This window comes from Chiloscyllium punctatum, chromosome 11, assembly GCF_047496795.1.
Source record: "Chiloscyllium punctatum isolate Juve2018m chromosome 11, sChiPun1.3, whole genome shotgun sequence".
Classification (NCBI taxonomy): domain Eukaryota; kingdom Metazoa; phylum Chordata; class Chondrichthyes; order Orectolobiformes; family Hemiscylliidae; genus Chiloscyllium; species Chiloscyllium punctatum.
The window spans coordinates 110,988,905-111,011,025 of record NC_092749.1 but is presented as its reverse complement, the minus strand read 5'-3'; the positions used below and the strand labels follow the sequence as shown (position 1 = coordinate 111,011,025).

The 22,121-nt window shown below is 44.6% G+C and overlaps 1 protein-coding gene and 1 long non-coding RNA gene across 4 annotated transcripts in view; one reads left to right on the top strand and one right to left on the bottom strand.

The window, feature by feature from the left end:
* The window catches only part of macrod2 (mono-ADP ribosylhydrolase 2), a 945,224-nt gene that overhangs the window by 131,463 nt on the left and 791,640 nt on the right, over positions 1–22,121 (bottom strand). The window lies entirely within an intron of this gene.
* Positions 3,060–16,336, top strand: LOC140482624 (uncharacterized). The gene is made up of 4 exons (XR_011961772.1): positions 3,060–3,185; positions 4,551–4,653; positions 13,583–13,634; positions 16,201–16,336. It is a non-coding gene; the product is annotated as an uncharacterized lncRNA (long non-coding RNA).

Here is a 22,121-nt window from a genome sequence, read left to right as displayed (position 1 = left end):
CTGACAAGAAATGTCACCGACTGTGCGCTACGATTGCTGGGTTCAGCACATCCAAGTTCAAAAGCAGGGTTAGTCTCGCTGCAGTTCATCTCCCAGAGAGGCTGAAGGTCTCCTCTGTACTCATTAGCGATCAGAAATTCACAGCATTTGCCATCGATGACACCTCACACATCATTGCCTCGGCCTTCAGGCTGACAATCTGCTCCAGAACAGACAGCTACTTTTCCACGCCAAATGCAGTTTTGTTTGACACTGAACCTTTCCCGCTTATTTCCTCATACAAACGCACCCAGAGAGCAAGTTCACAAGGGGATGCTCACACATTCCGCAAACCAAAAGTGCCCAACACATGAGAATCGCAGCAGAAAACAAGTAATCGCCTCACTTCTTAAAACACTTTGGGCAGGGTGTGAACACATCGACAGAAGTTGGACAATTCCTTTTATGGTGTCCAGCACATTTCCAACTTCCAAACGTGGTTTTTTTTCCTGGCTGTAAATTTAACTTGCTGACAATCATAGCCTCAACAAAACTCAATCTCCAACTCTGCAGAAATTCTCTGTAATAGTCAATTGTATTTTATTATAGTGAGCGTTTATTACATCTCAACTGGGTACAAGTCAAAAGATTCAACAGAAAGAGTAGCTGAGTATTCAATGACAACAGGAATGTTCTTGTATTTGATTAAACATTAATGGAATTAATTGAAATGAACCCATTTGAGCCTCATGACAACCCTGTTTCCGTCCTCCTAAACCCAGTCTGGTTTAATCTTACTGAATCCCTCAGCAGAATGCTAACTGCCTGGCTCCATCTGCCCCAAAGGTAAGGTCAAAGCTCTTTGGAGATGTTTGATGCATGATACTGTCTAAACTTGCTTACATTAAACAAACCACTGGGTCAGGGCCAGAATCTCGATGGATAGCCAGCACAGCTGTGCTTAAGTAAAAAGGTCCAGACAAAACAGGAAGAAATGCAAAAAGGTGTACTGAAACCATCAAACCAGCTCCCACACCCATCCCCCTCCCCTCCCCTCTAAACACCTGAGGCTTAACAATCCAGGAAAAAGTGACTGTAACTCTCGGTCTTCCTTCACACCAAGTACTCAGTGAACACTCTGGTGATCAATAAGCATGTTCCGTTTATGATCCTGTCATTTTCTATTCTGATACTAACATATTGCCAAGTATCCAGGTTAATTTCTTCCAGGCCAAATGCAAAAAAAAAAGGAAAATGGAAAATTGCTTCCAACACCTGTCAGAAAATTAGCAATAACATACAGTCCAAATACTGGTACACCAAAATATCCAGTTATAAATTGTCGGAGTTTCTAAATGGGAAATTCACTCGCATTTACTGTGAGCGTCAGGTTCAAACTTGGACCTCCAGTTATGGACTTCCTCAGTTGTAAGGAAGGTCCACTGGACCCGGGATGTTAACTCTGATTTCTCTCAACAGAAGTTGCTAGACCTGCTGAGCTTTTCCAGCAATTTCTGTTTCTGCTTCTTGTGATGGTGCTGTCCAATTTGACCCCACAATGAGTTTTTACTGAAATTTGCGCCATCATCAACACTGCCTATCTCCACATGTGTAATGCTGTCTGGCTTCAGTTTCTCTGTTGTTGCAACCATCATCGTCAGTCACTCCAGACTTGGCTATTCCGACACACATCCTGAAGAGGAGTCATATTGGACTCCAAACACTCATTCTGTCTCTCCAGGACTCTCTATTTCTATTTCTGATTTCCAGTGCCCAGAGCATTTTGCTTTTATTCCAATGCTCACAGGACCGGCCTCCTGCATGCTAACCTCTGTTACCTTGAGGTCTTTCAAACTGTGCTATTCATGTCTCAATTCGCATCAAGTTCTGTTCCACTGTTAACTTGCAGTTAGAAGCTATGTCTTAATTTTTAAATCCCCAATCCTTGGTTTCAAACCCTGCCACCTCTTTACCCTTCCCAATCTCTGGAATCTCCTCCAGTCCTATGACCCACCAAGGTTTCGGCATTTCTTGAATCCTGGCCTTTCCTGCCACCCCAGTTTTAATTGTTCCTCCCTCGGCCCTTGGTTACTGAAGCCTCCACCTCTGGCAAACCCTTCCCTAGGTCGCTCTGCCTGACCAACGGCCTTTCCCCTTTTAAACCTACCTCCTGGACCAAAGTTTTGGTCTATTAAAGACTGTGATGAGGAGAGTCATGTCTGTTTGGAACCCTCTCCCTCAAGAGGCAGTGAAAGTTGAGTCTGAATACTTTCAAGGAGGAGGTAGGTATTCCTGATAAGCCAGAGGGTACAAAGTCATCAGAAATGCAACACTGAGATTACAATCAGATCTAATTAAATAGCAAAGCCCTCTAAAGGGGCTGAATAGTCTAGTTCTACTCCATGTTGATACATTCCCATGTATATCGCCTTGTGACTCCACATCACTGCGCTCCTGTGCAGTGCCTTGATGTTTGTTTCATGACCTTGGGGCAGCTACATAAACACAAGTTGCTGTTGTTGGTCGCCCCATAGGGGTTTTTCATGGAGGATTAAGTGGGATTTAGATTCCTTTTAGCTCAAATTTCATGACAACATTTCTCGCTGTTTGTTTGTAAAGTAATATTGCTTATTGATAGAGACTCTGTGAAAAGACATCTAGACGTCTGATATGATGGAGTACAACCTCAGAGCATGGAGGTGTCTGTATTAGGTACTATGTCCCTCACTAACAAATAAAGCCTTTTGAAATGTACAGCAAACAAATGGAGACTCCATTGCCTTGTGAAATATGAAATATTTCTGAAAGACAATGTCTTTTTCTCATGGTCTACCACAGATGTTCCAACTGTCAGATACTAAACCCACTAAGTGTTCTTTAGATGTTTAACACAATTGCCTGTGTGCATTTAAAAATAATAATTCCATTAAAAACACCCCCGCCTTGCCAATCTTAGTAGGAAGAAAGGAAACCGGTGACAGCTAACACAGTAGAATCTGCCCATGGTATGTTCAATAAAACTGCAGATAGTCACAGGAAGCTAAGCACGTCATTATTTTACAACGAGTGTGTCGCAGCGCCCTGTATGAAAGGTCACATTTCTCTGAAAAAGACATTTCTAAAGGATTTTATTCTTCCCGGAGCTCACTGAGTTTTGAGATCTCCGTTCACCCCTCTGTTGTCATTCTCTTCAGTCATCCCAAGAGGTCAGTTCTCATTTTTTAACGTCGGTGTTTGGGCTCTTTGTAGCTTCTTCTTGTTTTTTCTAGTTCCCTCTGCCATTCTTTTTGATGTTCTGTCTCGATGTAAAGTGGCAAATGTAAATGAGCCTCGCCATCAGACCCCAGCGATGTCAGAAACATTATGAAACTCTTCTGAGGTAATCTGAGTCAGGACTTGCTGACAGAGTTCTGCTTGCTTTCATTATTTGTGTGGTTTAGCTGAACAACGGTTAAACTCTGAATTTACATTTCTGAAGTATACGGGAGGGCCAGCGAACTCTGGGAGACGATTCCACACAAAGAAGAAAAGCTCTCCGACTTCACAAAATGTGATTCAAATCTCAGCTCATACTGATTACCAAGGTAACTGTGATAAACATGGAGACCTTAACTTTCTTCTAGTCATTCACAGGATGAGGGTGTCACTGGCTGAGCCAGTATTTATTGCCCATCCCTAATTGGCCAGAAGGCAGTTAAGAGTCAACTACATTGCTGTGGGTCTGGAGTCACATGTAAACCAGATCAGGTAAATATAGCAGTTTCCTTCCCTAAAGGATATTAGTGAACCAGATGGATTTTGCCGACAATTGGCAATGGATTCATGATCACCATTAGATTCTTAATTCCAGATTTTTTTTATTGAATTCCAATTCCACTATCTGCTCTGGTACAATTTGAGCTCAGTTCCCCCAGAACGTTACCTGGCTGAATGAAGAGAATCATACTATCCTACATGATAGAGGCACAATGGGCCAAATGGCCTCTTCAGCACTGTTAAAAAGTCTGTGATTTGTGAGAACATAAGAGCTAGAAGCAGGAGTAGGCCATTCAGCCCCTCCAGCCTGCTCCACCATTCCATATGATCGCAGCTAATCTCGGCCTCAATTGCACTTTCCTGCCTGTTCTTCAAGCCATTACTATTTAAAACTCTGTCTACCTCCTCCCTAAATTTAGTCAATGTCCCATCATCCAAAGCAGGAGAAACTGAGAAACATTCCTGATGAAGGGCTTATGCCTGGAATGTCGACTCTCCTACTCTTCGGATGCTGCCTGACCTGCTGTGCTTTTCCAGCGCCACACGTTTCGACAGCATCCAACGCACTTTGGGCGAGTGAACTCCATGGATTCATGACTGTTTGAGAGAAGTAACTTCTCCTCATCTCTGTTTCAAATCTGCCCACCCTCTTTATCCTAAAACTATGACCTCTCGTTTTAAAATGCCCCACAAGGAAACACCCTTTCTTCGTCAATCCCCTTTAGAAACTTCTCTACCTCAATAAGACTGCCTTTCACTTTTCTGAAGTCGAGACAGTATTGGCCTAAACTGTTTGATTTTACTTCATAACACAGATCCTTCATCTCTGGAATGAGCTGAGTGAATCTCCTCTGAACTGTCTCCCATACAACTACATCCAATAAAATAAGCGGATCAAAAGTGTACACAAAACTCCAGGTATGGTCTCATTAATGCCATGTACAGTTGCAACAACATTTCCCTACCTTGATACTAGATTCCTTTAAGTAACAAATGCTAAATTTAGTCACTGGCTACACCTTAACCTGCAGTGTGCTCCTCCAGATCTGGCCACTGCCATGTTGAAAAGGCAGTTAAGATCCGAAAGGGTTAATGGAGAAAGTTGCCGCCCATCAGGAGAGAATGGATTATCCCTGGATAGAGCTCAGCAGAGCCGCTGAGGCTCTGTGATTAGTTACCAGTTCTTTGAGAGAGTTTCGGCAGCATTAACATGTTTGTATTCTGGCGTTGAGCCTGATGTCTTGCAACTGACAATACTGAATCTCAAACCTAACGTAAGCAGCTGATAAGTAATACGTAATGAACAGGGTCTGTTTAGCAAGAATGATCTTGTCTTTTGCCAGACATTAAGTGGTCCCTTTCACCAAATGGCATCATAAGGTAGATCGAGACAGCAGTAAGGAGTAGTGCCAAACATACACAATCATGTATGCTCTAATTTATTCACCTCAAGATCTGAAATTCCTTTCTTAAACATTGGCGCTTCTCTTTTCCCCCTCCTTTAAAGAATTTCTGATAGCCTACCTCTTCAGATCATCCATCTTAGAATCCCTACAGTGGAAGCCCACACTGACCCACCCCTATAATCCCACATGTCCTCTCGTTAATCCACCTAACCTGCCCAATCCTAAATACTATGGGCAATTTAGCATGGCCAATTTACCTGACCTGCACATCTTTGGATTGTGGGAGGAAACTGGAGCACCCGGAGGAAACCCACGCAGACACGGGGAGAATGTGCAAGCTCCACACAGACAGTCGCCAGAGGCTGGAATCGAATTCGGGTCCTTGGCGCTCTGAGGTAACAGTGCTAACCACTGAGCCACTGTGCCACCCCTTGGCTAAACTGTTCTTAGGTCTATCAAATTTGGATTGTTAATTCCTCCTGTGAAGTGCCTTGGGACATTAAAGGTAATAAATTCAAGTTTCTGTTTTTCATGCAACCATTACAGCACAGAAAGAGGCCATCTGGCCCATCGAGTCTGTGCTGACTCTCTGCATGGTTTCTTTAACAAGGGGGAACAAAATTTAAGTTAGATTGGCAGTCCGTCACTATAAGGCTACAAAACTTGATCTCAATTATCTTTATCACTAAATTTGCACCAGACATTTTGTATGTAGTATTCGCCAAGTAATTTATTGAAAGAAGGGCAGCTACCCAAATATGTAAAGACAGATTGCTTGGTTTATGAAGCAAATGAAAACAAATAGTTGGAGAAACTCAGCAGATCTAGCAGCATCTGCAGAGAGACAAAATAGCAGTACATTTCCAATCCAGTGACCCTACTTCAAAACTCTTGTTCTATTCTGAAGAAGAGTCGGTGTGCTCAAAATGTTAACTCCGTTTCTCTCTCCACAAATGCTGCCAGACCTGCTGAGTTTCTCCAGCAATTTCAATCCTGTTTGTTTCAGATGTCTGGCAGTCGCAGTTCTTTATTTTATATGAATCACCTGGTTCTATCCTCTCCCACAAAAGGAAACAACTTTTCTGCATCTGTGCTGTGGAGACCCTTTGAGATCTTATTTTTTTTTATTTTTCAGAGGAGAATTCCATCTTTATTTCATCACAAGTAACCTAACAACTTGCTTTTGGGGAAATGCTTCTAAATTTCACTCCTGAAAGACTTTAATCTTTTGATAATGTTCCTGAGTCTTGGAGCTCTCCCACTTAATGTGCAGAAAATACATTTCCCTATCTACTTATCTATTAGCTTTTATGTCCAGAAACTTGCAATCAAAGCCTTCCTTAATCTTCTAAATTGCAGAAATAGGACCCTAGTGTTTGAAAAACTTTAATAATTTAAAGTATTTTTTACCATTAACACATAACTTTGATTAGGCTGTGCACTCTTGTGGTGCAGAAGTCATCATAGAGTGTGAGGGTTGGGGAGGCAATGGTCTAGTAGCATTATCACTAGACTATTAATCCAGATAACAAACTGAAAGAACTGCGGGTGCTGTAAAGCAGAGACAAAAACAGAAGCTGCAGAAAAAGCTCAGCAGGTCTGGCAGCACCTGTGAAGAGAAATCCAAGTTAACGTTTTGGGTCCAGTTACCCTTCCTCAGAACTATTAATCCAGAAACTCGGCTAAAGTTCTGAGGACCCAGGTTGGAATCCCACCATCAGATGGGATTCCACCAGATGGTGGAATCTGAGTTTTTTAAAATACTCTGGAATTAAGAGTCTAATGATGACCATGAAACCATTGTTGATTGTTGGGAAAACCCACCTAGATCACTGATGTCCTTCAGGAAAGGAAACTGCCTTCCTAACCAGGTCTGGCCTACATGTGACTCCAGACCCACAGCAAGATAGGTGACTCGCAATTGCCCTCTGAAGTGGCCTAGCGAGCCATTCAGTTGTATGAATTGCTACAAACTCTAAAGTTGTAGATTTACCTTCCAAATATCCAGCTGTGAATCGTGGTGGGTCAGTGAACAACTCCCTGGAAGAGAGGGCTCAACAACCACTCCTCTCCTCAACAATGCCAGAGCCCAGCACATCGCCACAGAAGGGCGAAGCAATCTTCAGCCAGAAGTGCTGAGTGGATGATCCACCTTGGCCTACTCCTGAGGTTCCCAGACTGCAACCCAATTTGAGTCACTTCATGTGATATTAAGAAACGGCTGAGGGATTGGATACTCTAAAGGCTATGTGCTCTGACAACAATGTGCAGCAGTACTGAAGAGTTGTGCTTCAGAACTCTCCACACTCCTAGCGAAGCTGTTCCAGTACAGTGACAACCGTAGCATCTACCCAACAATGTGGAAAATTGCCCAGGTATGTCCTGTGCACAAAATGCAGGACAAATCCAACCCAGCCAATCACCATCCTGTCGGTCTATGCTCGATCAAAGTGATGTAAAGGGTAACCAACAGCTCTATCAGTGTAATTACTCAGAAATATCCTACTCATTGACACTCAGTTTGGATTCCAACCAACTGCACTTAGGTCTTGACCTCATAAGAGTCTTGATACAAACCTAGACAAAGGAGCTGAACTCCAGAGATGACGTGAGTGAATGCCTTTGTGATCATGTGACATTTGATGGAGGTAATCTCAGAAACACCTAGCAAGACTGAAGTCAATGGGAATCAGGAGAAAAGCTGTCTGCTGGTTGGAGTCATCCCTTATATATAAGAAGATGGTTGCTGTTGTTGGAATACCATTCCTGATGAAAGGCTTCTGCCCAAAATATCAATTCTTCTGCTCCTCGGATGCTGCCTGACCTGCTGTGCTTTTCCAGTGCTACACTTTTCCACTCTAACTCTCCAGCATCTGCAGTCCTCACTTTCTCCTAGTTGTTGGAGGTCAGTCATCTCAGCTCCAGGATATCTCTGCAGGAGTTCCTCAGGGTAGTGTCCTAGGCCCGACCACCTTCAGCTGCTTCATCAATGGCCTTCCCTCCATCGTAAGGTCAGAAGTGGGGATGTCTGATGTTCCAAAGGCAGCAAGATCTGGTCACTATCCAGGCTTAGGCTGACAAGTAGCAAGTGACATTTACGCTACCACAAGTATCAGGCAATGACCACCTCCAGTAAGACAGAAATTAACTACTACCCTCTACAAAGTCATCGTAGTTCCAGAGGACCACAGGGCTGCTCTCTCATTAGATAGAGACAACTGGTGGTGGTTTAACCTGAGGACCAACACATCTCAGCTGAGGAACGAGGTTGAGACAACAAGACCTTCATGGTAACCTCAGCCGACACAGTACTGCTCCACATTCAATGGCATTGTGATCACTGAATCCCCACAATCAACATTCTGGTATTACTGGTTATGATGAAGGGTCCCTGGAGCCGGAATGTTCACTCTGATTCTCCCTCTACAGATGCTGCCAGACCTGCTGAATTTCTCCAGCAATTTCTGTTTTTGTCGCTGGTGCAACTGTTGATCAGAAACTGAACTGCTCCTCCCACATAAACACTGTTCCTATGAGAGTAGAGTCTGGACATTCTGTGGCAAGTAACTCACTTTCTGAATCCCTAAAGCCAGTCGCACTATCAGCAACGTTGTGGAGGTGCTGGTCTTAGACTGGGATAGACAAGGTCAGAACTCACATGACACCAGGTTATAGTCCAACAGGTTAATTTGAAATCACAAGCTTTCAGAGCGCTGCTCCTTCAGCAGGTGAAGTGCTGACGTGACTTCACTTGATGAAGGGGCAGCGCTCCGAAAGCTTGTGATTTCAAATTAACCTGTTGGACTATAACCTGGTGTTGTGTGACTTCCGACCTGGTCCACCATCTATGGAGTCAGGATGGAATACTCCCCACTTGCCTGGATGGGTGCAGTTCCAACAACACTCAAGAAGCTTGACACCATCCAGGACAACACCAGCCTGCTTGTTTGCTACCCTATTTCGCCACCTTCAATATTCACTCCCTGCACCGCCAATACACAATGACACCAGTGTTCATCATCTGTAAGTGCTGGCCCAGCCAGTGAAGCCCACAGCCGGTAAATGAGCAAAAAGAAACAACCACTGCAGCAAAAAGATCTCTCGGATGTATCTGTCAAAAATCACTGCCTCAATTGTTTCTAAACTGTCACTGTGCCTTTATTGTGTAATCTCGCCACTAACATCAAAATTACATCAATTTAGAATAATGGATCACACGGAATTACTCAGAGTTTACAGCACAGAAAGAGGCCGTTCTGCCCAACCAGCCCATGCTGGTACCTGAGCCTCACTTGCCTAACTCTACCAGTATTGCCCTCTATTCCCTTCTTTCTCGCTGAGGTCGTCAGTCCCACATTCTCAAGCCTCTTTCTACACAAGGTTTAACCCATCCAATCCCATCAACATGTCCTTTGCTTCCTTCCTCCCTCCCTCTGATGATGTAGCTTCCCTTTGAATGGGCCTAAAATTGCTTCCAAACAGCGGCTGTCACGAAGGGTCATAATGTTAAGGTGAGTGGAGGAAGGTTTAGGGGAGATGTCAGAGGTTGGTTCTTTACACAGAGAGTGGTGGGTGTGTGGAATACACTGCCAGCAGTGGTAGTAGAGTCAGAGACATTAGCGACATTTAAGTGACTGTTGGACAAGCACATAGATGGCAGTAAATTGAGGGGTGTGTAGGTTAGGTTGATCTCTGATGAAGATAAATGCTAGGTATAACATCGTGGGTCGAAGGGCCTGTACTGTTCTATGTTTTATGTTCTATCAAGGGCCCATTCTGAGTGTGAGGGAGACCATGCTGCAACACAGGACTAGCAAGAAAGTGAGGACTAAGGGCTTTTGCCTGAAACGTTGATTTCGAAGCTACTTGGATGCTGCCTGAACTGCTGTGCTCTTCCAGCACCACTAATCCAGAATCTGGTTTCCAGCATCTGCAGTCATTGTTTTTACCACGAAAGTGAGGACTGCAGACGCTGGAGAGTCAGAGTCGAAAAGGGTGGCGCAGGTCAAGCAGCATCCGAGGAGCAGGAGAGTCAATGTTTCAGGCATAAGCCCTTCATCAGGAATGCCCGAAATGTCGACTCTCCTGCTCCTCGGGATGCTGCCTGACCTGCTGTGCTTTTCGAGCACCACACTTTTCGACTCATCCCTCACACATGGGGCCAACCACCACGTGAGCAGTAACGGAAACAGCGAGTTGCAGCAATTCCTACCAACATACTGATGAAAACAAAGATCCTGATTCAGCCTTCAGTAACGTAACACCTCATACAGCTCAAAGGCACCATGGTTTCACCCCATGGTTGGTACAAGCTTATGGGTTGAAGCTAATAACTCAAGTACTCGTGGCACAGGAACAAAAAGTTGACCAGCCAGAATAAATATGATTAAAATACACATGCGTTCACCAAGCCGACCAAAACCAGAAAGAGGAACGGGACAGACCTCCTCATGGGACAGCTCAATGATTAAAGAGAGATACAGACGGACATAAATCTAACTTGTGCAGCAGCTGAGACAGCATGGACAGGCACTGATAAGAAACCCCTTTCAGGGTTCTGCTAAATCTCTTCGTTGTCATGGCTTTTAATGCAAACAAGGCTTCAGTGCTTTTAATGAGTCACTAATACATTCCATAAAAGCTTGGAGCTTTAACCTTCACAATCTCGCTGTTTTTGTTAAGTATCACATTTTATATTGACTGGAAAATGGTGCTTTTAGCATGTGTGCATGGCACTTATCGCTGTTGTTTAAAGATGAATAGTACAAAGACATTTTTATGGAAGTCTAACAAGCCAGGGATATACAAGGAAAATACCAGTGACATAGAAACCGGGCATGGGAAGGTGTCAATGCCTCACAGCGCCAGAGACCTGGGTTCAATTCTCACCTCGGGCAACTGTCTGTGTGGAGTTTGCCCATTCTCCCAGTGTCTGCGTGGGTTTCCTCTGGGCGCTCCGGTTTTCTCCCACAGTCCAAAGATGTGTAGGTTAGGTGAATTGGCCATGCTAAATTGCCCATAGTGTTAGGTGAAAGGGTAAATGTAGGGGAATGGGTCTGGATGGGTTGTTCTTTGGAGGGTCGGTGTGGACTTGTTGGACCGAAGCGCCTGTTTCCACACTGTAGGGAATCTAATCTAATCTAATGTCAGATCATAGACCCATCTACAGCATAGAAGCAGGCCAATTGGCCCATCGAGTCCACACTGACCCTCTGAAGAGCATCCCACTCAGACCCAGCCCCCAATTCTAGCCCCATAACTCCACACATACCATGGCTAATCCACCTAGCCCATACATCCACACAACCCTGGATACTATGGGCTTAGCACCTAACCTGCACATATTTGGACTGTGGAAGGAAACTGGAGCACCCGGAGAAAACGCACACAGACACGGAGAGAATGTGCAAACTCCACACAGTCACCTAAGGCTGGAATCGAACCCAGGTCCCTGGAAACGTGAGGCAGCAGGCAGCAGTGCTAGCCTGTGTGTGTGTGTGTGTGTGTGTGTGTGTGTGTGTGTGTGTGTGTGTGTGTTGAGTTAAGTCTAGTAATGCACTTTGCGATGCCCAGCGATGGTGGTTATTCTAAGTTCAGGAGACAAATGTGAACAGTTACCGTTACAATGATGCAAGAAGTATGAGCAGGAATGGGCCATTCGGTCCCTCCAGCTTGCACTGCTACTTAATAAATTACAGCTGCATTTCACCATCCATTCCACCTTTCTGCCCTTTATTTCCCAGTTCCCTTTGCGCCCAAAGGTCTATCCATCTCAAGCCTTGTACATACTCGACAACTAAACACCAACAGTTCCCGGAGACAAAAGAAACCCTCAGGGTTTCAAGACACCCTCTGAGTGAGGCCATTTCATTAGAGTCTGAAATGACCAACTCCTGAATGTGTGACAATTCTTCCGCTTTGCTTTCCAGCCAGCACCTGTCTTGTTGAAAAGTAGAACAGAAATTGCTGGAGAAACTCAGCAGGCTTGGCAGCCTTTGTGCAGAGAGAAAGCAGAGTTAATGTGTGAGTCCAGTGACCACCTTAACCCTGCTTTCTCTGCAGAGATGCTGCCAGGCCTGCTGAGCTTCTCCAGAAATTGATTTGTTTCTGATCTCCAGCATCCACAGTTCTTTGTTTTGTCTTTGTTTTGGGATTTTTCTTTGGTTACCTGCCTTTTCAATCCTTTTATAAACTTTATAGACTTCAATGAGATCACCTCTCATTCACACCAGCGAGCATGGACCCATTTTACTTGATCTCTCCTCAAAATACAACCAATATTCAACAGGGGTCCAATGCTGGATTTGGATTTGGGGTTGGGAAGACTAAAATGAGAAGCCATTTGCTTTACTGTTGATGGTGGTTACATGTGACAGTAGAGTTCTGGATCCCATGACTGAACAATTTTCAATCTTTGCCCTGATGTAGATCAGGACGACTCTTACAACATGTCTTTGACTGGCTAAAGCTCTTTGTGATGGGGGCTATTGACCTCTGCATTGTGGAAGGATTCAGAGACAGAACCTGGTGGAGTCTAACTCTGTTCAGTTGAAGGCACTGCCACCTCCTAATTATGACATGGCCACAGCCCACAAGCTCAGGAATCATGGTATCTGATAAAGTTTTTAAAAATCACACAACACCAGGTTATCGGCCAACAGGTTTATTTGGAACCACTAGCTTTTGGAGCGCTGCTCCTTCATCAGGTGGTTGCGGAGTATGAGATTGTAAGACACAGAATTTATAGCAAAAGTTTACAGTGTGTTGTAACTGAAATTATACATTGAAAAAGGCCTGGATTGTTTGTTAAGTCTCTCATCTGTTAGAATGACATACTGTAAACTTTTATTATAAATTCTGTGTCTTACAATCTTATGCTGCACAACCACCTGATGAAGGAGCAGCGCTCCGAAAGCTCGTGCTTCCAAATGAACCTGTTCGAACTATAACCTGGTGTTGTGTGATTTTTAACTTTGTACACCCCAGTCCAACACCGGCATCTCCAAATCATGAGTATCTGATAAGTGCGGAAGCAGGTCATTCAGCCCTTGAGTCTGCACTGACCATCCAAAGAGCATCCCACCCAGACCCAGTCCATCCCCATACTCCTGCATTTCCCATGGCCAATCCACCTAAGGCACACAACCCTGGACCCTATGAGCAATATAGCACGGTCAACCCATCCTAACATCTTTGGACTGTGGGGGGAAACCAGAGCACCTGGACGAAACCCACGCAGACACGGGGAGAATGTGCAAACTCCACACAGACAGTCACGTGAGGCTGGAATCGAACCCAGGTCCTTGGCGCTGTGAGGCAGCAGTGCTAACCAAAGAGCCACCGTGCCAGAAGGAAGGAAGCAATGCTGGAACCAAAATAATAAACTGCGATGTACAGAAAAAAAATCAAAATGCACAACCATGTGTTTTTTTCTCACACAGACATGACGAAAATGGGAGCAAAATTACAGCAATCTGTTGTGGCATGCTGCAGGTAATTGATTACAAACCACAAAGGGATTTACAACCTTTTTACCCTGAACTAGCAAGTGGCTCTAACTGAAACCAGACTGTTTAATTAACGTTGTGCCAAGATTAGAATCTGAAATAAATAAATACTGCAAAGGAAAGACATTTAATCAGCACTGGGGGTGAATGGCCTGGGGAAATTCATACATTCTAATTACTCTCTTACTACAGTGGCAATGTGATCACACAAAAACGCGAAAAAGAATGGGTGGAATGAGCTGGGTGCTACATTTCCATCTGTGCGGCCTCAGACTAGGTACAGACATCTTTGAGGCAAAAGTGAGTGTGTTGCTGGAAAAGCACAGCTGGTCAGGCAGCATCCAAGGAGCAGGAAAATCAACATTTCGGGCAAAAGACCTTCCAGCAGACACCTTTGAGAGAGGTCACTGGAACTTTGAAATAACTGTCAGAAGTCTGGATTTTGGCTGTAGACCCAACCAAACCCATCTCCGTATGGATCAGTCATCAACATCCCAAGGTCCTAATCAAATACCTTGTGACGGTATTCACCAAAGAGAAAGAATTGGTGGAGGATGATCTCAGGGAAAGGAATGTTGAGTTTCTAATCCAAGTTGCTATTAAAAAGGAAGAGGTGCTGTGCATCTTAAAAAGTATTAAGGTATATAAGTCCCCGGGTCCTGGTGGGATCTATCCCTAAATATTGAGGGAGGAAAGGGAACAAATTGTGGAGCATTGACAGACATCTTTGTATCCTCTTTGGCCACAGGTGAGATGCCAGAGGAGTGGAGAATAGCCAATGTTGTCCCATTGTTTAAGAAGGGTAGCAGGGATAATCCAGGTAATTACAGGGCTGTGAGCTTCACATCAGTGGGAGGGAAATAATTGGAAAAATTCTCAGGGACAAGATCTGTATGCATTTAGAAGCAAGTGGACTGATTAGCGAATAGACAGCTTGGTTTTGAGCAGGGGAGGTCATGCCTCACTAACTTGATCACGTTTTTTGAGGATGTTTGTTGAGGGAAAATCGATTGATGTTGTCCAAATGGACTTCAGTAAAGTCTTTGACAAGGTCCTTCATGGCAGACGGGTACAAAAAGAAGTCACATAGTTTCAGGGGTGACCTGGCAAGAAGGATACAGAACTGGCTTAGTCATAGGAGGCAGAGGATAGCGGGGGAAAGAAGCCTTTCGGAATGGAAGGTTGTGTCTAGTGATGTACCACAGGGATCAATGCTGGGACCTCTGCTGTTCGTGGACCACATAAATGATTTGGAGGAAAACGTAGCTGGTCTAATTAGTAAGTTTGCGGATGGTACAAAGATTGGTGGAGTTGCAGATAGTGAGGACGATTGTCAGAGGATACAGCTGGACATAGAGCATTTGGAGGCATGGACAGAACAATGGCAGACGGAGTTTAATCCGGACAAATGCGAGGTGATGCATTTTGGAAGGTCAAGTGCAGGTGGAAATTAGACAGTGAATGTCAGAACCCTTAGGAGTATTGATATGCAGAGGGATCTGGGTGTGCAGGTCCATAGATCAATGAAGGTGGCAGCGCAGGTAGTTAAGGTAGTAAAAGGCATGCTTACCTTCATTGGAATGGGCATGGAGTATAAGGCTAGACAAGTTATGCTGCAGCTTTATAGAACTTTAGTTAGGCCACACTTGGAATATTGCGTACCGTTCTGGTCATCACACTACCAGAAGGATGTGGATGCTTTGAAGACGGTACAGAAAAGGTTTACTAGGATGTTGCCCAGTATGGGGGAATTTTAAGCCATGAAGGAAGGTTGGACAGGCTGGGTTTGTTTTCACTGGAACGCAGGACGTTGAGGGGCAACCTGATAAAAGTTTATAAGATTATGAATGGCATGGATAGAGTGGAAAGTGGGAGGCTTTTCATAGGGTAGGTGGGGTCAATTAACAGGGGATACTGGTTCAAGGTGTGAGAGGGGATGTTTAAAAGAGATGTGCAAGGTAGGATTTTCACACAAAGGGTGGGGAGTGTGTGGAACATGCTGCCAGAGGAGGTGGTGGAGGCAGACACAACAGCAGCATTCAAGTAGCACCTGGATAAATACAGGAATAGGAAGGGAATAGAGGGATACGGATCCTGTAAGGGAAGACAGTTTCAGTATGGAAGGGCAAAATGTGTCGGCACAGGGTTGGAGGGCCGAAGGGCCTGTTCCTGTATTTTGTTCTTCGTATTACTAGGCTAGTGACATTATCACAATGCCAGAAGCTTTGATGTGTCTGCATTTCTTACATGATTTAAAGATTTGGTCATTGAGTAGAGCGATGTGAGAGTGGGAAATGTTTAACTTTCAGATACTTGTTTGAGCAGTCCTAAATTCTAATCCTGGTCAAATTCAACTCCTCCCAAGAAAGAAGACTGCCTGCATAGTTAGTTCTTCCTATTGTTGGGATCATGCGATTTGCGATCTATAATTGCTCCTTACATTTTTTTTGTTTCACGAAGGGTCAAATGTTTGTAGATGAATGCGCAGTACTTGAGTAAGATCCTGGTCTCTGTGAAACAATCCAGTATCATTCCATTTTCTCTCATTACAGAACCACATCTGGTGACAGCTTTTTTGCAATGAGACCATCATCTCTCTCTCTCTCGTATTGGATTCGGTCAGAGCAATAAAGGGGCCTCCCAACACTGGACATAGAATCAAAGAATCATAAAATACAGAAAGAGACCTTTCAGCCCAATGAATCTGTACTATATTAAAAGAATTGCTATCTATAGTTGTCTATATATAAACGTATAAATATAAACATATCAGTTCTGTATAAAATTGACATCAGGCCATTCAGCCCATCTATTCCATGTTGGTGTTTACACTCCACACAAGCCTCCTCGCACTCCATTTTCCCTCCATTTCTTTTCCCTGAGAATTTGTCCAGTTTCCTCTCAAATTTGCCTTAACCATTCCTTTTGGTTGACAGCTCGACATTCTAACCCCTCTCTGGGTAAAGCTGCCCATGTAGACTTCTTGTCTCATGTCCACGGCCTCTAGTTCTAGTCTGGAAACATCTCTGTATCTAGTTCATCAAACCCTTTCATACAAGAAGACCTTTATTCGGCAATGCTCCAGCCTTTTATTATCTACAGAATGCAGCTCTGTCCTATTCAAGCTTTTCTGGTGGATGTACAGTCCCAGTTGAGTGTGGTTTAGTCAAAGTTCTGTATAAGTTGAACATAACTCCTTCCCAAACTGTTAATTGCCCTTTACAAAATAACTCACTCTGTATTTCCAACATTTGCTGGCCTTTCTCCATCCTCCTTTGTTCTACTCAGGTTCAGAGAACAGAGACGATAACCTTGCCTGCAACATTAATCAGTAATCAATGATTGCCGAAGGGGTTGAAAGCAGATCAAGTTCAGTTCACTGATTCTGTGGTATGAATCATAATGATCAGGCACTGACGAACACAATGGATTGTATCCAGATGACCTCCTGCAGCATGGGATTTTCCGACCAAGATCCATGTATAAAGTGATTTCAATAAATACACTAACTGGCCTGAGATTGCACTGCACTGTACTTGTGACTGGTGGAGCCACTTTATGAACACAGGAACATAGGGAATAGGAGTGGGAGTAGGCAATTCAGCCCACTGAGCTCGCTTCGCTGTTTAACTTGATCATGGCTGATCTTATTCTGGTTTCAACTCCACTCTCCTGCCTGCTCCCCATAGCCCGTTATCCCACATCTTATTAGAAATACCTAGAGCTCCTCCAGCATGGAAACAGACCCTTTGATCCAACTACTCCACCCTGACCATGTTCCCAAACTAAACTTTGCCCCAAATCCCCTCAAACATTTCTTGTTCATGTATGTACTTATCCAAATGCCTTTTAAACATTGTAACTTGCAGCTGTATCCACCACTTACTTTGGAAGTTCATTCCACATATGAACCACTCTCTGTGTAAAAAGGTTGCCCTTCATGTTCTTTTTAAGTCTTTCTTCTCTCACCTTAAAGATATGCCTTCTCGTTTTGAAGTCCCCTAACTTCAAGAAAAGACCTCTGCTATTCACCTTATCTATACCCCTCATGATTTTATAAACCTCTATCAGGTCACCCACAACCTCCTACGCTCCAGTGAAAAAAGTCCCAGCCTATCCCAGCCTCTCCTTACAACTCAAACCCTCCATGCCTGGCAACGTCCTGGTAAATCTTTTATGAACCCTCTCCAACTTTATAATATCCTTCCTATAACAGGGTGACCAGAACCGGACACAGTACTCTAGAAGAGGCCTCACCAACATCCTGTACAATCTCAACATGACGTCCCAACTCCTGTACTCAAAGCACTTAGCATTGAAGGCAACCATGCTAAACGCCTTCAAACCACCCTGTGATGCAAATTTCAAAGAATTATGTACCTGAGCTCCTCAGTCTCTCTGTTCTACAACACTACCCAAGGCCTGACCATTAATTGTGTAAGTCCTGTCTATTTCTTTCTTGAATTTGTTGGTTGATTTGGCCTCTGCTGCACCCTGGAGCAGTGAGTTCCACAGATTCACAACTCTGTGACTGGAACAGCTTCTCCCTATCTCAGGGGAGCTTCTCCCCTACCTCCTTTCACTCTATATCTATGACCTCTTGTTCTAGACTGTCACACAAGGGGGAATATCCAATCAACATCTACTTTATCAATCCACATCAGCATTTTAAATACCTCAATCAGATCCTCCTTAATTCTTATGAACTCCAGCGAGTATAAGTCCAAGTTATTCATCTGTTCCTCGTTTGAACAGCCCTTTCATCCCTGGAATTTTGAATGAAGATGATTGATTCTCCAACTGGTGCAGTGTGTACTATGCAATAGTTCATAAGTTCATATAGGAGCAGAATTAGGCCATTTGGCCCATTGAGTCAGCTCTGCCATTCGATCATGGCCGATATGCTCTTACCCACATTTTCCTGCCTTCTTTCCAAATCCATTCAACCCATCATCAATTGAAAATCTGTCTAACTCTTCCTTACCTTTACTCACTGTGCCGGCACCCACTGCACTTTGGGGTAGGGAATGCCACAGATTCACACCCCTTTGGGGGAAGTAGCTTCCCCTGAACTCTGTTTTAAATTTACTGCCCCCTCACCCTAAGACACCGACCTCTCGTCCTGGAATGCCCCACAAGAGGAAGCATCCACTCCACGTATGTTTTATCCAAACCCTTTCTCATCTCGGAATTCCTCAATTTGCAGCAACTTGCCAAGCATCTCCCAGAGCTGTGCCCTCGGAAGGATAGGGTTAGGGTTAGGTACCCTCACAGCTCAAGTTCCTCTCCAAACTGCACGTACCATCCCGACTTGGAAATATATCGCTGTTCCTTCACTGTCACTGAGTCAAAATCCAGGAATTCTCTTCCGCACAGCATTGTCAGTGCATCTGCACCACATGGACTACAAGAAGAAGGCTCATTACGACCACCATCTTGAGGATAATTAGAAATGAGTGATAAATATTGGCCTTTATTGTGATGTTTAGACCTCATGAATGAATGAGAAGAACAGAGACAGGGCCATAGGAATTAGAAGCAAGAGAAGGCAATTCAGCCCATCCACTCCATCCTCCATTTAATGTGACCATGGCTGGTTGTCTATAATGTCATAAAACATCGCCAAGGCTCATCCCTGGGCTCTTGTCAGACACGACCTGACTGAGTCACCCAAAGGGAAATTTGAAGCTTGGTTTAAAAAATGTAAGGTTTGAGGAACATTTCAAAGGAGTATGGAGAGAGAGAGAGAGAGAGAGAGAGAGAGAGAGAGAGAGAGAGAGAGAGAGAGAGAACAGACAGAGAATTCTAGAGCTTTGACCCCTGGTAGCAGAAGGTGTTGGCTAACAATGGTACAGTGATTAAATTGAAGATGTGTAAGAGGCTAGATTCAGAGGAGATTTTGGAAGCTTTGTAGGGCCAGAGGAGATTACGGAGATAAATGGAATAGCCAGGGTAGAGGGATTTGAAAACAAGGATGAGAATTTATCCCAAAGCAAGTTGTTGCCAAACCAGGTCCCAGTGGAGATCAGCGAGCTCAGGGGGATGGGTAAACAAAACTTAGTGAGAGTTAGGAGCATGAAGACATAGGGGGCTAATTGGTCTCCTTTAATGTTACAGAAGTACAACACAATATTGCCTGTACAATTACTCCTTTTAAAGAACAAAACACTACTGTCAACAGTAATTAAGGATCGTATTATTTTTCTAATTTACAAAGAAGTATAGGTGACTCATTGTTTCTGTGCATTAGACCATGACAAAAAGCTAACCATGGAGTCACAGAATCCCTACAGTGTGGAAACAGGCCCTTCGGCCCAACAAGTGCACACCGACCCTCCGAAAAGCAACAAACCCATACCCACTCCCCCGCCCCACATTTAACCCTGATTAATGCACCTAACCTACACATCCCTGAACACTATGGGCAATGTAGCATGGCCATTTCACCCTAACCTGCACATCTTTGAATTGTGGGAGGAAACTGGGGCACCCGGAGGAAACCCACGCAGACACAGGGAGAATGTGCAAACTCTACAGAGATAAATGAGTGAGGCTGGAATCAAACCCAGGTACCTGGCGCTGTGAGGCAACAGCGCTAACCACTGAGCCACGGCGCCACCCCCAAGCTGAATTCCCTGTTGTCAACATCCTGAGGTTATCCCTGATCAATACTTGAAATGGACCAGCCATATAAACACAGAGCAGGTCAGAGGCTAGGAATTCTATAGCAAATTGCTCACCTCTTGACTCCCCAAGGCCTGTGCACTATTTACATGGCATGAGTCAGGAGTGTGATGGAATACTCCCCATTTGCTTGGGTGGGTGCAGCTCCAACAACACTCAAGAAGCTTGACATCTAGGACAAAGCAACCTGCTTGATTGATACCACATCCACAACTATCCACTCCCTGCACCACTGACACTCAGTGGTAGCAGTATGTACTGTCTACAAGATTTACAAAAACAACTTATCAAGATTTCACTTACAGCACCTTCCAAACCCATAACCACTACCATCTACAAGGACGAGGACAGCAGATACATGGGGAACACCATCTCCTGCAAGTTACCTTCCAAGCCACTCACCGTCCCGACTTGGAACTATATCGCTGTTCCTTCAGTGTGGCTGGGTCACAATCCTGGAACTCCCTCCCTAAGGGGCATTGTGGGTCGGCCTACAGCACACGGACTGCAGCGATTCAAGAAGGAAGCTCACCCCCACCTTCCCAAAGGCCTTAAGGAGGGCCTTGCCAGGAACCCTCACATCATGTGAAAAAGATGTTGCTTTCTCCTTTTCCAGCACTGAGCAGACACCCTGACGCGATGAGGTTACAACAAATACAATTTCCTTGTTGGTATGTGGCTGGATATTGCTGCATTGATCTTTCACACTGACCCTCCGATGCCAGTGCAAGATGCTGAGTAGAACTGACTGGGACACAGTGTGCAAAGCTGATAAATCACAGTGGTAGTGTCCCTACCTTGGAGCCAGAAGGCCCAGGTACAAGTCTCGCCTGTTCCAGAGGTGTGTAATAACATTCCAGAGATTCACTGGGATCACTGCAAAATAGCCTTTTTTTTGTAAACAAAGATAGACAGCCAGTGACAAACACACTGCAACCCATCAGAGAACAAACCACCCCAGGGGAGGTCGGAGGTGTGGCGTTATACCCTGGCTGCCATAACACAGTGCTGAGGCCTGGTTGCAGCTCTTACACAGACACAACAAGGCCGTTAAAGACTTTAAAACTAGCTCAGGTGGCCTACTGTACTGTGACTTGTTTTAATTAGCGGAGGCAGCTACCTCACCCAGATCTTTGAAATGATCAGGGGTCTCACTGACAGCGGGAGGCTGTTGAGTGGTGCACTTTGCGTGTGTTTCAAGTACACTGGGGGGTGGGTTGATCCACACCCAGAGCTCCCTGCTCTCCCTCCCTATCTGGCAGAGATATGAGCAGACGATCAAAACACAGCTTCCTTCTCAGATAGCTCTGAAAACAGATCGGCCAGCGTGCTGAGCTAACTATGTATTCCTGTGGCTACCATTGTGTAGGCACAGCTGCTGCAGACTAGACAGGCCTAACCCGGTCTACAGCTCAGAAACCCTAAAGTTTGGTGAACAGGCTTCACTCAAAAGAAAATCCCTGCCTTCATCTATCCACTAGATTTGTACACCCCACACAGTACCAGCAGCAAGTATTAAGCCTCGTCAGTCCACAATGCAAATAAATCTTGGCAGCTGTACAAATGATTGCACTTTCACTAGGAACGCGCTGCAATAAAATATAGTAGCGCCTCGACTTACGAACTGAATCCATTCTGAGACCTGGTTCGCAAACCGAAAACTTCGCGAACTGAATCAATTTTTCCCATTTGAATTAATGTAGTTCCAATTGATCCGTTTCGCCATGTCGTACTGCTTAGCGAGATCAGATACGCGAGCACCATTCTCGTGTTTGGCTATTATTTCCTT